The 17,362-nt window shown below is 37.9% G+C and overlaps 1 long non-coding RNA gene across 2 annotated transcripts; it reads left to right on the plus strand.

The window, feature by feature from the left end:
• Window positions 1-11,669: 11,669 nt before the first annotated feature.
• LOC112006273 (uncharacterized) lies at window positions 11,670-17,062 on the plus strand. 2 transcript variants are annotated; one of them, XR_002882318.2, is made up of 5 exons: window positions 11,670-11,834; window positions 11,968-12,257; window positions 12,357-12,503; window positions 15,346-15,470; window positions 16,626-17,062. It is a non-coding gene; the product is annotated as an uncharacterized LOC112006273 (long non-coding RNA). The 2 variants fall into 2 exon arrangements; XR_002882319.2 differs by having other exon boundaries at window positions 11,671-11,834; window positions 12,134-12,257.
• The last annotated feature ends 300 nt before the right edge of the window (window positions 17,063-17,362 follow it).

The raw sequence follows: 17,362 nt of genomic DNA on the forward strand, positions 1-17,362 counted from the left end.
CCCCTATGCCACATCCAAATCCACAGGGTATGCCGTTGCTCGTCTAGCCAGTTCAACAGATTCCCCTCGAACCAGCAGCAGAAGGTGAAGGTGTTGCTTCCTCGACTTCTTCACTCGAAGAGCAAATTGATAAGTTTACATTTGGAGAAGAGGCTTCAGGAGAGGTTCAAGTGATACACGTTTCGGACGCCAAGGAGGAAGTTGACAGGCAGTCTAGTGTCTACTGTTGTGAAATTTTAAAGTACTCGCAAGTGTACGAACCGTACCGAAGTATAGTTTGACAAGAACGAGGTCGAACCCACAGGGACTTGAATGAATGTAGGAAAATTAATTAAATCTTAACCAAATTAATCCTAATCTAGTTTAATAAAAATTGGTTGTTTTGAAATTAAATAAACTAAGCAAATAATAAAATTAAGCAAATAGTTAAACTAAGCAAGAGATATAAAACAATAAAAAGATGTAAACAATCAAGGGAAGAATTAAGGTTTTGGAATCCGCCTTGTAAGTCATACCAGCATATATTTATAATCATTAATTTTTCCAAACTCACTACATGATAATCTAGAAATCAATCTTGCTATCATGGAAAATATCCTCATTAAAATCCTTATTTTAAAAATCAAAAGCATGTTCTTCTTCGCTTCTTAAGTATAAAACTAAATCATCAATTGTATCTGTAGCCAAACAAATCACAAGATATATCCAATTCTAAAAATCAAATCATAACTTGTATCCATTGACAGACAAATCACAAACAATATCCAATTTTATAATCAAGAATTAATAAACCAAGCATTCAATTAATTAAGACAAATCCTAAATCATGAGAAAAACNGGGGGGGGGGGGGCAGGTCTCGTTACTGAGGCTTTGGAGCAACCACTGCTCCTCCCACGAGACATGGACTCTTACAGGCGTTTCAACCAGTACGAACTTTTTCTATCCCTAAAGAAGGATTTAGCCATGGTAAGTAAATTAATTTGCTTCTTCGGCTAATGATTTATTTTTTAATATTTTAATTTTTCCTTCTGTTACGCAGATTAACCAGCAGGTTTATGTGGCCGAGGAGTGGAACAAAAAGGTCTACAATGAAGCCCAAGTAGAGGCCCACTCCCGGTCTGAGGCAGAAAAGTTGTTGGGTAATTTAAAGGAAGACTTTGCTCATCTGTCCGAGCAATTGAAAGAGGTGACCAGGGAGAAGAACAGCTTAGATGCTGGTCTCCAAAATGCCATGAAGCAAGCCGAAGACCAACACCAGTTGCTGAATTTGACTGAGATCAATCTGGAAACAAAAATAGCGCTGGTGAAGGATCTGCGAATTGAGCTTCAAAAAGCCAAGGAGACTGCCACATTGGCCGAGAAGAAAGCTTAGTTAGCCAAGGAGGCGGTCGAGGCTAAAAGGCAAGCAGCGTATAAGCTAGGGGTGGAGGAGACCTAAGCCAACCTTACTGAGCAGTTTGTCGCAGTTAGCCGAGAGTACTGCAACATAACTTGGGAAAAAGTGCTAGACACTGCTGGGGTCTTTGCAAAATCTGATCTGAGGCAACCTCGAAGTATATATTACGATCCTGATATTCGTGAACTCCTGGGGTCTGACTCCTCTCCCCCTACACAACTCCAAGAGGCTTCGGAGCAATCCTTAATCGACCAAGTCCCTCCTATCAACCCTGAGGCCCCAAGGAGTCTGGTTAACCTAGTGATCAAAGCAAGTCAGCTGAGGCTCCCCAGGATAAGGACAAGGACTTGGGAAAAGAGAAGTCGTTTCCAGAGTCTAAGGAACAAGCCCCAGAAGTTGCTGCTGCTTAGTCCAGTCAGGCTGCTGACCCTTTGGTTCCTCAGAAGAAGGCCTAGACATGTAGGAGTTTTTATTTCATACTTGTATTATTTTATTTTTTTTAATTTTTTTTTTATGTAAGGAATTGTGAACTACCTTCTTTTGATCAATGAAATCATTTCTCTTTTATTCTTAGTGTCTTCGTTGCACATCTTATGATATTTATTATTATTGATAGGCCACAAACTGAATAACCCCTTGTGATTATACCAATTAATTAATTAGCCAAGTTATTAATTAATTAATTAATCATGCAAACGCGTGGAAGCACAAACAAATCACCAATAAACTATATATGCAGCGGAAATTAAATAACACGGTGATTTGTTTACAAATGGGGAAAACCCTTACGGCAAAAACCCTACTGGGTGATTTTCAGGTCACCACTCTCGAAACTCCACTATTATCAAATCAAGCGGTTACAAGTAAAAGAATCCCAAGTACCTTAGCAACCTACAGTTGAACCCTTACTCCAATACCCAATTGGACTTGATTGGTAGTGATAGTTCCCACCTTTGATGCACGGCTCCCAAGTACGTGACTAACCAATGCGCGGATCCCAGTACGCGACTTCAAACACCAACTTAGAAGGAGAGGTTGCACTTCAGCTTGTTTTTCTTGGACAGACTTGATGACTTCAACATTTGATTTTGAAACCTTTTTTCTTGAAGTATTTAAAATACCTAGAACTACCCAATTACAAGTAGAGTGCGTTTTGTCAAAGGATTAGTCAATATACATAAATAAGTGACATATGTTCTTAACAAGTGAAAACACATATGTCCTAACAATTATTGTAAATAACTATAACTTATAACTACGGTAACACAGGCAGACTTAACAATGATATCGTGCCAGTGATGCAAACACCTTATTCAAATATTGGAAGAAGTAGGTCATACAAGAATTATTAACAAACATTGAATGCAATGAATGATGTGAAGGTATTACAGGTTTTCTTGAATATCCAAAAGGAATATTGCTAAGCACTGATTTCGGATTATTCCAATATTTAAGACTATAAGACGAGGTTATTTAGGCATGATTTGTTAAGTTTAAACCTTAATAATGACTACAAGACAATGCTAACTAACCCATATCATTTGGTCCGAAGACTTTGGGCGTAAGTAGATTTAAGTTTAAACACTTAGGCGAAATGTGAAGGAATGTTTACTAACCCAAATCATCTGGTCCGAGAACTTCAGGCATGATTGGATTTAAGTTTAAACACTTAGAAGAATTGTAAACGAGTGTTAACTAACCTAAATCATCTGGTCTGAGGACTTCAGGCATGATTAGATTTAAGTTTAAACACTTAGGAGACTTGTAAACGAGTGTTAATTAACCTAAATCATCTGATCCGAGAACTTCAGGCATGATTAGATTTAAGTTTAAACACTTAGGAGACTTGTAAACGAGTGTTAACTAACCCAAATCATCTGGTCCGAGAACTTCAGGCATGATTAGATTTAAGTTTAAACACTTAGGAGAGGTCCAAAAACTTTACATAATAAATTGGCATATTGATTAAAGTAAAGACTTGATTAATAATAATACCTTTTAAGGTTGTTTACATTCCAGGGGCGTGGTATTACATGACTATCCAAATCTTCCAAGAAATATGCCCCAATGCCAGCTCCTAAAATAATACGATATGACCCTTCCCAATTGGGTCCTAACTTTCCCCAAGTTGGATTCTTTGCAGTACCCATAACTTTCCTGAGTACCAAATTGCCAGGCTCTAGAGGCCTTAGCTTTACGTTGGCATCATAGCCCTACCTGAGCTTTTGTTGGTAATGTGCTAATCGGACCATTGCCGGTCGGACTGAACGAACTAGTTTTCATAGTTGGGAACCCAGTCTCTAAAGGTATGATAGCTTCAACTCCGTAGGTCATTGAGAAGGGGGTCTCTCTAGTAGACATACGAGGTGTAGTTCTGTATACCCATAGTACATGTGGCAGTTCTTCCACCCATTTGCCATTTGCATCGTCTAGTCTCTTTTTTAATCCATTAACTATGACATTGTTAACCGCTTCTGCTTGCCCATTCCCCTGGGGATAGGCAAGGGTGGAGAATCTGTTTGTGATTCCCAGTTCACTACAATAATTCCTGAACGCTTTGCTATCGAACTGTAGGCCAGTATCCGAGATGAGAGTATGAGGAATCCCAAACCGAGTGAAAATATTCTTCCACATAAATTTCTGCACATCTACATCTCTGATGTTGGCCAGAGGTTCAGCTTCGACCCATTTGGTGAAATAATCTGTGCCGACCAAAAGGTATTTCCTGTTTCCTGCGGCTTTAGGGAATAGACCTATGATATCTAAGCCCCATTAAGCAAAAGGTCATGGGCTAGATAACGGATTAAGGGTTCCCCCTGGCTAATGAATGTTTGGGGCAAACCGTTGACATTGGTTGCACTTCTTAACATACTCATGGGCTTCTTTTTGTATATTTGGTCACCAATAACCTTGAGTAATGGCTTGGTGAGCCAAGGACCTACCTCCAATGTGGCTCCCACAGATTCCTTCATGTAGCTCTTCTAGTAGTAACTCAGCCGCTTCAAGATGCATGCATAATAAGTAAAGTCCTGAATAGAAGCGTTTGTATAGTTTCTAGTCCTCGGATAGCCAGAACCTAGTCGCCTTCCTCTGAACTTTGTCAGCTTCACCTCTTTCTTCGGGCAAAGTATCCTCCTTCAAGAATTTAATTATAGGATTCATCCAACTGAGTTCGGCCCTGATTTGGTGGACTTGGGCTACCTCTCTTCTTGCCTCTATAGGGCCATGCAGGTCCTTGACGAGGATAACCCTCGGCAAATCTTGCACCGAAAAGGTAGCGAGTGTGGCTAAAGAATCAGCATGTGCATTACCATTTTTGGGGATGTGCAGCAAATTAAAAGAGTCGAACTCCGACTGCAGACGTTTAACTCGGTTCAGGTATCCCTGCATTCTTTCATCCTTCGCCTCAAACTCACCTTGTACTTAACTAACGACTAATCTCGAGTCCGAGAACACCTCCACTGACTTTCCTCCCATTCTTTGAATTATAGCCATTCCCATCAGTAAAGTTTCGTACTCGGCCTCATTATTTATGGTCGTGAAGTTTAGTCTCATTGACTTTTCGATAACGATCTTCTCTGGAGATATTAACACCAGCCCTACACCAGAACCCTTCTGATTCGCTGCACCGTCTACATATACTTCCCAGGTTGATGGGCCTCGTTAAGAAATCATGCCAACCAATTTTTCATCCATGTCCTTCTCCACCGTTACTTCTGTTAAACTAGGCTCTGTGAACTCGGCCACTAGATCTGCGAGAACCTAGCTCTTGATCGAAGTGCGGGGCATGTATTTGATGTCAAAAGCCCCTAGGATAGTGCCCCATTTAGCTATCCTTCCGATGTAGTCTGCACTTCTAAGTACGGTTTTGAGTGAAAGTTATGTGAGCACAACAATCGTATGTGCTTGGAAATAGTGAGGCAACTTCTGTGTACTAAGTACTACTGCCAATATGGCTTTCTCCAGCGGCAGGTACCGAATCTCAGCCTCATGTAATGACTTACTCACATAATAAACTGGCCTTTGCACACCTTGGTCCACTCGTAACAGTACCAAACTTACAGCATAAGGAGCTACCGCAATATAGGCAAACAAGACCTCATCTAGTTTAGGACTGGACATAATTGGTGGCCAAGCCAAATAGTCTTTAAGTTATTGGAAGGTTGAAGCACATTCTTCAGTCCACTCAAACCCTTTCCATTTGTTAATCAACACGAAGAAAGGTTTACATCTATCTGCTGATTGAGAGATGAATCGGTTCAAGGCAGCTGTCATTCTGGTCAATTTCTGAACTTCTTTGGGATTCTGAGAAGCCTATAGATTGTGGATGACCTTTATCTGATCGGGGTTAACTTCAATTCCCCTGTGAGTCACCATGTACCCCAAGAACTTGCCTGACCCCACACCAAATTAGCACTTGGAGGCGTTTAGACGTAGCTTGTGCCTTTTTAGCACTTCAAAAATGTTTTCAAGATCCTTTATATGTTCAGAAACGATCTTGCTTTTCACCACCATGTCATCTATATAAATTTCGATACTTTTGCCCAACTGTGGTTCAAACATCCTCGTCATCATTCTTTGGTAAGTGAATCCTGCATTTTTCAAACCAAAGGGCATCACCTTGTAATGCTAGTTACCGATAGGGGTGACAAATGTAGTCTTCTCCTGATCATCCAGGGCTAATGGTATTTGGTGGTAATCTTGGAAGGTATCCAGGAAACTCATCCGAGGGTGGCCAACAGTGGCATCTACTAGCTGATCAATCTTTGGCATAGAGAATGGATCCTTAGGACAAGCTTTATTTAAGTCAGTGAAGTCTACACACACTCGTCATTTTTCATTCTTCTTCTTCACCACCATAGTGCTTGCTAGCCACTCAGGATAAAAAACCTCTTTAATAGCTCCAGCTTGTTTGAGCTTTGCTACTTCTTCTCTTACTGCATCAACGTGCTCCTTAGACGGGCGCCGAAGAGGCTGCTTCTTAGGTGTAATCAATGGGTTGACCTTCAGATGGTGACAAATGAATTTTGGATCCACTCCTGGGGTCTCGTAAGCGTTCCAAGAAAATACATCAAGGTTTCTTTTAAAGAACTCTACGAGCTCCTCCTTCTCCTGTAGAGGCATCTGAGATCTGACTTGAAAGAACTTTTCGGGATTGTCTCTAATAACAATTTTTATTAAATCTTCACATCTATCTCCCTCGTCTGGATCTTCGGCGGGCGATACCCGACTTTTTAACTGCTATAAACCCCTTTTGGCCTTGGCCGAGGACTTCGTTTCGGGCTCGTGCTGGATGGCAGCCACTAAGCATTATCTGGCCGCGGACTGATCTCCCCGAATTTCACAAACTTGCCCTTCGGATGGATATTTAACTTTCTGATGCAAAGTAAAGGAAACAATCCTTAGTGTATGAAGCCAAGGTTTGGCTACAATTGCCATATAGGGGGAATACATATCTACAACAATGAAATCCACCTCCACTACCTCTAAGCCAGTCTATACAAGTAATCGTATTTGGCCCTTCGGGGTGACGACTCTTCCTTCAAAACTAACCAGGGGAGAATTGTATGGTGTTAAGTCATCAGGTTTTAGGTTCAGCCCTGTAGAGATTAGGTTACATTATCTCTACTGCGCTATCCTGGACCACCATTACCCTCTTCACATCATACCCTCAAATTCTGAGGGTGATTACTAAAGCGTCATCATGGGGTTGGATGGTTCCAATCTTGTCTTCATCCGAGAACCCTAAAACCGGTTGAGTATCCGATCTAGCTCTCTTCAGACCTTGGCCAAAGTCCTCTGTGGGTAACCGGGCTACCGACATAACCTTGGACGGCCAGGATCCTGTTCTCCCTGGTGCGGCGAAGATGTCGTTGATAGTTCCCAATGAGGCTTTGAAGAGTCATCTCTTTGAGGCTCCGAGTTCATCTGACTTCCTCAGCCACTGGAGTGATGCAAGAGGTGTCTCAATTTACCTTCACAAACTAGTTTGTCCAAATAATCCCACAGGCTCCTGCAATCCTCTGTGGTATGCCCATGATCTTGGTGGTATTGGCAATAGAGATTATGATTACGCCTCTAGGTTCCCCACCATCTTATTCGACCACTTAAAGAATGGTTCATTCTTAATCTTTTCCAAAACCTGGTGTACTGGCTCTTTGAATACAGTGTTAACTACTTGAAGGTTTAATGATCTTGACTGCCCAGCAAAATCTCTCTGTGGTTTGTTGTTATTGTAACGGTCCAACTTGAAATCTCTCCTCTCCTGGGGGATAACCTTATCCTTTCCCTTCCCTTGCTGTTGATCTTCTTCAACTCTTTTATATTTTTCGATACGATCCATGAGCTGACGCATGTTAGTAACTGGCTTACCAGTTAAGGACTTCCTTAACCCATGGTCAGTGGGGAGGCTGAGCTTAAACGTGCTAAGGGCTATTCCATCAAAATTTCCCTTTATATCATTAAACATCTCTTAGTACCTATCTGAATACGTTTTCAAAGTCTCACCCTCTTGCATGCTCAAGGATAGCAGTGAAGACAGAGGCCTGGCCACTCTTCGACATGTGACAAAACGGGAACCAAATGCTTGAGTGAGCTCTCTGAAGAAGTTGATGGAGTCTGCTTCTAGGCTGTCAAACCATCTCATTGCAACCGGTCCAAGACTGGAAGGGAAAACTTTGCACATCAGAGCTACATCTCTAGAATAGACAGCCATCCTTTGATTAAAATGACTCACATGTTCCACAGGATCCGTTTTACCATTATAGATGGTAAAGGTCGGCTGGTTAAAACGCCGAGGAAGTCTCACTTCTTCAATCCTGCATGTGAATGGTGACCTAGAGATTTGATTCAAGACCTTGCTCATAGCATCATTCCCTACACCTCCACATGATGGGCTTCGAGATTGCCTCTTGAAATGATGCTCTTCTTCATAGGAAAAGGATTCACTGATTGGTGTCCGAGATCTTTGCTTGTAAGTGACATATTGTTCGTCACCGAAATCTTCATTAGAATACGAAGAAATTCGTTTCCTCTTTGCATGACGTAACTCCCTCTTTAGCCTTTCAATTTCTAGTTGCATATCCTGATTCTTTTCTGCATGAGACACGTGACTTCCACCATGTGGCTGGCTTTGATCAGTATGCGTAGTATGCACACTACCTTCACAATCTTGTCTCTGTTCCAAATTAAGAAAAGGGTCTACGTGTTGGGATGCCCTAGATTCTGCTGGTTGTTGCCCTGGTTCAGCCATTATTAATTGTTGCTTCCACTTTCGCTCAAGATCTTCCCACAAACGGTGCTAATTGGAGGGTCAAGATTTATAGCTCAAACCCAAAACAATAAATTTGTAGAGAGTGGGTGAAAGAGCTGTGTTATTTGTGAATTTAGCAACTGTTAACTATAATCACCGGGAATGAACCAACGTCAAAACGCACTTAAAAGCTAAACAAAATGATGTCCGAAGAGGAATATTATTGATTGAACAATGAAAACAGTTCATAGAGCTATAGTAAAATCTTTCTTCCTCTCTTATTATCTTTTTCCCCCTCCCCTATTATTAGAGGCCTCTTTCCTTTATATAGCATCCTTCCCCATCATCTCCATCATACACTTGTTCTTCATCTACGTGTCCACTTGAGTACATGTCATGTCAAGTACCTACTTTAGCTTTTCGTGAGTGGTGGTAGCTGAGATTACACTGTTCAGGGTCTTCTCCACATAAATGCGGCCAAGAAAGTTGCTGTAGTGCATTAAACACTGTGGTAGCAGCTTTTTCTTTTAAATATTTATCCATTCTTATCATCTCCAGGCATGCCCTAAGCTTATCCTTCTCATTGAAGTTGTTAGGAAGATCACTCGAACTTTCCAGATACTTGCTTGATTGAGACTTCTTGTATCCGAGGAGAATGAACTCTTCGGATCACTGGTGCTCTCTTCGGACTACATTCCCCGTTCATTTTCAGGAATATCTCTTCCACACGGATTCCTTCTCAACCACTTTCTTCTCTTCGAACACACAATAATCTTAAGTAGGGCCCTAGGTCCAATATATAAAGTTAGGCTTTTACCCCTCACAAGTTCTTTGACCTTTTCAATTTTCACTTGAAAAATTATTATATGGTTAAATTAATGAGTAAATTTGTAAATATTCTGTAGTAAACTTGATAATAATTTAAATATTTTATTAAATTAATTCATATATTTTTTAGGGATAATTACAATTTGTCCACCTGTGGTTTGACCCGATTTCTATGTGCCTACCTGTGGTTCAAAGTTTGACACTTTGCCCACCTGAGGTTAGGTCCGTTACTCCTCCGTAACCCACCTTCAGTGCAGACGTTACTCTAACACATTTTTTATCAAAAACAAAACTCAAAACAGATCAAACACTCCTTTTTCTCCTAGAATTAAATAGTTTTAGGCTTATGTGACTGAAACTATTCCGAATCCAAATCCAACGAATTCCTTAAATTTCAAGGCATAAATAATTAAATACATAACCTTTATTCTATAATCCTTATTAGAGTTTTTGAAATTATATAAAATAAAAGTTGCTAAAAGGTTAGCAAAATATATATATATATATATATATAAAATCCTTCAGTACTCTCTCTCTCCAATCCTTCAATCTCTCTTTCTCTCTACACTTTTCTGATCTCCTCCATCTTCGACGATCCAGACCCATAGCTAAGCTCCACCCCACACCGATGATCAAAATAAAATCACCAACCTAGGGCCGCTGTCACACCACCAAACCCACGGGCCATAGCTGATCTACCATGGCAGGGGCAGTGAACTGACAAAGGAGGACAAGGAGTGTGTCTGGAGGCAACTGATCCATCATAGGTATGGATTTGGTTTAGAAACGTGATCTTGAGGGAGGCGAAGTCCACCGATCCAGCGTCGTTGCCGAGCCCTAGCTCCGCCAAGTCACGCCCCTCTTGGAAGTCGACCTCCATCCCCTCCGAATCCAAGCCATCGCCAGCTATGGTGGCCAAATTGAAGAGTACATTGCCGCCGAGGCCACCTCCTTCAAATTCTCACAAAACGAAGCTCAGCATTGAAAGTCATGGGCTCGATGTAGGAAATTGTTGATCGATCTGGTGGCAGATCCGGTGATTCAATGGGTTCTGGGTTGTTGTTTAGTATCTTCTTCCTTAGTATTCAATGGGTTCTGGCATATCGGTATCCACCAAATCACCGGATTGTTTGGTATAGTTGAAATTTTCACTTTGTTGTTTGGTATACTGTTGTGAATCACCGGATCTGCTGGGTATTGTTGTGAATCGCCGAGGCCACTTTGTTGTTTGGTATAGTTGGTATACTGTTTTGGGTTATTGTTCATGATGTTGTGATTTTTTCTGGTGGGTTTGTTGTTTGGGTTTGTTGCGTGAGTGAGATCTTAGATGTTGAAAATCAAAAATTTAGAAATTAAGTGCTGGAAATTGTTGATCCTCCCTGTTGTCATGTTGTAAACTGTGTTATGCTTTGATTTTAATAAATTTATTAGTTCAGGCACAAAAAATTAGTATAAGGAAGAAGACAAAGAACTCTCTCTCTCATGGTTTTGCTTCATTTGATTTGTATTAGTTTTCTGAGTATTAGTTTTCTGGGTTTGTTCTTTATGTTTGTGAATGTTCTTTGTGATTGTGAATTATGAGAAACAAATAACATATTTTAATCTTGTTTTTTTTTTTTTTTTTTTTCTTGTTTTGGGAGGAGAGAGACATAAAATGGGTGGAAAAAGACTTATTTACCCCTTTTTTTAACATATGTGGGTTACGGAGACTAAACGGACCTAACCTCAGGTGGGTAAAGTGTCAAACTTTGAACCACAGGTAGGCACATAGAAATCGGGTCAAACCACAGGTGGGTAAATTGTAATTATCCCTATTTTTCAATAGGATGTCAAGGTAGTAAATTTTGTATCCAATAGTTTGCGAATCACATGTGTGTAGAAAAGTTATCTGAATCTAAAAGAATTTCACATTACAAGAAGGCTTTTGAAAAAAAAAAAAAAGGGAAAGGAAAACAGGAACTTGTTCAATGGTTTGGTTTACTACCCAAGAACGTTGAAGGCCCAAAACAGAGATATATATCTCTATTAACTATATAAAAAGCGGCTATGCCGCTACAGTGTTTGTTACTGTGCATATAACGTGTTTCACTATTCATCTACAGTGCAAAGTTTCGTGAGGCCCTCTATTTTGTCCGTTTGTGGAGGGCTGAAGCGTTTTAGCTGAATATATAAAATAACTAAAGGGATTTGGATCTCTTTATCTCTCTTTCTCTCTACTCTCTGGAACTCTCCAGATAACTTCTTTCTCTCTTTTCTCTATGGAACTCTCTGTATCTCTTTTCTCTCTCTTTTCTCTCTATCATTTCAAGACGATAGGACTAGATAGGCTCTGGAAGAAAGACCAACTAATTTTTACTGTGGGTATCTCTTTTTTATTTATTTTTCTCCGTTTTTTCGAAATATCCTTTTTTTTTTTTTTTAGGTTCTCAAGATCTGTGTTTGTATTTTTTTTCCTTGTGGGTTTCAATCTTTGATTGTTTGTTAATACAGGTGTTTTGATAAAGAAAGGAGATTTGGTTCTCCGTTTCTTCAAAATTTCCTTTTTTTTTTTTTTTTGGGGATTCTCAAGATCTGTGTTTGTATTTATTTCCTTGTGGGTTTCAATCTTTGATTGTTTGCTAATACCAAATCTCCTTTCTTTATCGAAACCTAAAAGATCTGTATTAGCAAGCCATGGTTGCAGATGGCTTTTTTTGGACGTCTGTGGTGGTATATCGGCCGATCTGAATAGAGCAAAAGGGATGGGTAGATCGGAGTGAGGGAAGGCATTGAGTTGAAAGGTATGATCTTTTGCTTTCTTCCTTTTTGCTTCTATATAATTTGCTTTTATTTCTTTCTTTCTTTCTTTCTTCCAGATTTTTGATATGTGTTATGGGTAGGTGTGGAAAGGACCCTCCCAAGACTTCTCAAACCCTCTTCTGTCCCTTCCAAGATCATGGCCAAGTGTATGAAGGTTGAGAGAAGGAAATGGAAAAGCAAAGGACTGATTTGTGGCTTCGGTGGTTTTCTTTCAGCTCACACGACAGGTATTTTCTATCTCTAAATTTCTTTCTAGTTTGATTGATTTCTATCTTTCTTTTTCTTTTGTTTATTATACTAAGGTACTGATTTCACTAAACTTGTAGTGAGCTTTTATATATTTGATGAAAGCTTTGACATCTCAAGCTTGGGAATTTCGCCAAAACCCAATTCTTTGAAATTTCAGTGGATTTTTCATTCTTGTTCTTAATTTATTCTTTTGTTAATAAATGGTTGATTAATTTGTGCTATATGTTCAAGTTCCAACAAGATTTGGTTTTTGAGATTAATTTATGATTAGTTTTGGAGTTAGTTTACAAAAGAAACACAGTTGACAAAAATCCACATAAATAATTAGTTACATGTAAAACTATAGTTGTTGAACAATTATTGATTATGATGTGAGGGGGTGAATTCTATTGAATTTTGAGTCAATGTTATTTTTTTTAAAGTTCAATGCAGCCAAACAGATGCATTGAGAATTTTAGTTTCAGCATTCAAATTTAGTTAGTTGCTTGGTAAATCTTTGTTTTTAAGGCATTGAAATCGGAAAGATATGTTATCTATTTGTTTATTATTTTGACTCAACCTATTAACTGAGGATAGAACATAGAAATCATTTACTTTTTGTTTGTGGGTTTGGGTTGATACTCTTCAAACTTTGTATTACGTGATAAGATTGGTTACATAAATGCATGTGGATGTATGTTTTGTTTGAAATGTGGTTTTACAATTAGCTTTTGTTTAGATAGTTTCCCTCACCACGTGTTTGATGTGGAGCAACTTAGATGTTGTAGCCTAACCATGTTCATATTTATTTTTGTATTGTAGACAGTTTAGCCTCACTATGTGCACTTTATCTTTGCATCTTATAAGCCTTGAAAGAGATGAACGACAATATCTTCTTTGGTCTTGAAATATTGCTGGTGTGTCCATACCATTCTCATCCTACTTAATCATATTTAACTAAGTTATATTTTAGATCAAGTTACATTTTCAACAAAAAATAATGACATAGGAATTATATGTGTAGCCATTTGTAATTTCTTGTGGCTGGATTCTTTTAAAATAGAGTTCTAAACATGTTTATATCTATAATTATTTATAGCTAGGAATTGATTTTCTCATGCCCAACCTTTACCACTCCGATGCAAAGAATTATTGCAATGCTTAGCCTGTATGGATCATATCATTTGAGTTTTGTGTTTGCCTTTGTCTTTGTTCTTCTGCTTGCATTATCCCCACTAAATCTGGACATTTTTTTGTAGTTCTTAGCCTATATGGATCATTCTTCTTCAGTTGGTTTATAATCATTTAATCCTTTCATAATTTTCTGCACACTTTGTGTTGGCATCATTAGAGATGCTTTGGTGAGAAAGCATATAAAGTCTTTGGAGGTTATTTTCCTTTCTTTAAAAAGAACAATATTAGTCGAAAATGCCTATCAGTTTTTTGATAAATGTACTACGAGAGAATAGGAGATCAGTGGCACTAAATTGAGTGACCATATTATATTTTATGAATATGACTTCCATTCTTTCACCACTTTATTTTCACACATCATAGTTTGCTGATTTGAAGCTTTGGGTCTTTATTTTCTCACATCATATTGGGGGCTCAATTGAGTTATTGTTTGCATTTGCTACATTTTTTAATTGGTTGCTTAAGCAGTAAATATTTTACTATGGGTTGGTAGTTTGAACAATCAAGAAAGAAACCTGAGAAATCATAAAATAATTTTATAGAGATGCTAAATGTTATTGTCTGCACCATTCTAACTTGCGCCTTTATTATTGTTAACTATGCTTTCTTCCTTTGAAAATTTGTTTGAACAATTTGGTGGGTTATTCTTATGAAAAGCATGCCAACTATAAAGTTTCCAATTACTCATTATAGAACCCATAACCAAAAAATTTGCCACTACCAATAAAGGTTTTTTTTTTTTTTTTGGGGGGGGGGGGGGGATTATTTGGTAGACTTTTTGATATTAAATGATCACATAAGAACTTTTGAAGTGGAATATATACTCCACAAGTTTATGTGCTCAGTGCTCTTTACCTTAAGTGTCCAAATAGTGGGGTCACCTTAGTAGAAATAAATTTGAAGCAAAAAATAGTGTATTCTGTGGAAGCATAACAAATTATAAAATAAGTTAAGTTGGAACTTTTACTGTTTAATGAGTGGATTAGGTTTCTCAAAAAAAAAAAAAAAAAAAGCTTTAGTTATTTTTAAAGAATGTGAGTGAAAGGTTTATGCATTTGGGATCAAATGTGGTCTAGGCGCTAGGAGTAGATGATGGCTTGGGTGTTTACTATTTACCCTCCCTAAAAAATCGCTAACATAAGCACTCTAACCTTAGATACAGTAGAGAGAGAGACACTTTAGTGGCATAAAAACTCAATTCTCTGTAGGTCCACCAAGTTTCTTTCTTTTTCTTATCTTGTACTTCTTAATGAAGTTTAGGTGAATACCCAGTTGCTTATTTTGGATTCTGAATTGTTTTTCAGCTTCCATTGCATTAGAATCAGTAAGTAGAGGTATTTCTTTGGTATATTTGTAAACTTGTAATGTAATCCTATTGTGGGAATTTGATTGGGCTTCTGATATTGGTGAATATATGCCAATATTTTGCATCATATTTCTGCTTTTTAAAGGGAAATATACTATCTTCAAGTTCTTTTAAGCTTTATATTATGTTGGTCGCTATATTAAGTTGGTCTGAATTTTGATAATAAACCATATTAATAGTGGTAGTTAAGGTGTTACATGTGTTTTATGTAGTTTAGCATCCTGAAAGTATGTTTTTGGAGTTGCAATATCATTCATATTTTGCATTGGTTCTACTTTTAGTGGGAAGATAGTATCTTGACATTCTTTGGAGCTTCATATTATATTGGTTGCTGGTTTTTGGGGTCTGACTTGAGGCAATTATGGTGAGAAAACATGGATGGCAACTACCGGCTCACACCTTTCAGGTATGTGTACATATCAACTTTGTTTAATTCACTTCCTGTGCTCACTTTTTCGTGTTTTTTTTTTTTCCATTAGGGTTTTGTTAAAGCACTGATTTTTTCATGTGGGGTTTTCTCTGAAATGCTATATGTTTAGAATAAGATCCATTTTTGGTATGTAAATTTTATTTTTTGTCTGTATTTTGATGCTCAATTCATGTGTATGGTGGTGCTTTCTTTTGCCAACATTGTTCTATGATTTTCTTAAGTATGCACTTGTTTCTTTGTAATTTTTTTTATTCATGTGAGGAGAAACTTTTAACATCAATTAGGAGCTATATTAGTTTTGGGAGTCAAGGAACAAAAGTATAATTTTGAGTTCCTAAAAGTGCATGTTTTGTATTTTTATTTTTATTTTTATTTTTAAAGTAATTGGTTAGACCTGGGTAGACTTGGCCCTTTGTTATCTTTTACTATTTGTTTTTCATTTTTGGATTGTGTAGTGTGACCTTACCCTCCAGTCGGTTTTTAAGAGGAGAGGAAGTGTCATTGTTCTAACATTATTGGTGTGTTCAGTATATGTTATTAGTCAATTTCTATTTTCTGTTCTCTGAGTGGCAATTCACTTTTAGAAAAGTACTTCTATGGTTTACAGTTTAATTGTTTCTTTATCATGAAGGGGGGGGGGGGAAAGGAAAAGGCAACTCACTAAACCAAAATTACTGTTCATGAACCTATTGACTCTTTTTATATATAGACTAGCCATTATGTTATTGTAGAGTAAATGTTTAAGCCATTTTCTCAATTTAGGCTTAACAACATTGAAAACGCTACAGCCTTAAAATTATGCTTTTTTAAAATAGGGAATTGGTTTAGACTTCCTTCTAAAGTATTGCAAGTTCTTTAAATTTAGATTAATGGTGAGCATCATGTATCTTGAACAAGTGTCATATTTTTTCAGACTTTTATTTAAAATTTGCGAATAGATGTTATTACATTACTTATCAAAATTTTTGCTATACACTAACATTGAACTGGTTCTATTTTAGCAGTTTGTCTTGTTAGATAATAGATATAGCTGATTACTTGATTTTGTTCTTTCCTATGTATATAAAAGAATTCTATTTATTAATTTGTATTGTATGTATGGTGCAATAAACAACATTCATTCCTAAATAGGCGGTCACCTTGTGTGATATGGCGATGTCAACTTATGAAGGTTTTATGACTTAAGACAACAGATACTTGAGGGCCTAAACCTTTGGTACGGTAAGAAGTGTGGACCAGAAACAGAATTAGAAGTATAAGGAGTGAAGAGAAAGATCAATTTTTATGACATATAATAATATTTTTTCATTATTTCATGACATATATGTGTCTTCTTCAATTGGAATTTATTGTAGATGTGGGATTTATATTATGGGTGAAAGCTATAGTAGGTTCTATACTTGATCTTATATCACTATTCAATGTACTGGCTAGCACGTGCCTTGCACGTGCAGCCCAAACTAGTTATATATAAAAGCGCCTATGCCCGCTACAGTGCTTCGGCACTGTGCAAATAACGTATTGCACTGTGTGCGCACTGTAGCGGCAACAGTGCTTTTCGTGAGGCACTTTTTTTTTTTTTCTTTTTTTTTTCAACCCTTTTATTTAAGTTTTGCACGGTAGCTACAGTGCCAAGCGGCACTGTAGCTACGAGATAGTATATCATATTTTGGGTGTATATGTCATGTCTCTCACAGCAGCTGGGTCCGACACATTTGTGGGACCCAGCTGCTGTGAAAGAGATGGCATATACACCCGAAACATAATATAATTTTTCCTATAGCTACAGTTGTTACATTTTTTTAAGTCTTCCGTTTGTATATATATTTTTTTTTATATATTGTTATACTGGCCCAACAAATTTCAGA

The sequence above is a fragment of the Quercus suber genome, unplaced genomic scaffold (genome assembly GCF_002906115.3).
Source record: "Quercus suber isolate HL8 unplaced genomic scaffold, Cork oak 2.0 scaffold_44, whole genome shotgun sequence".
Lineage (NCBI taxonomy): Eukaryota > Viridiplantae > Streptophyta > Magnoliopsida > Fagales > Fagaceae > Quercus > Quercus suber.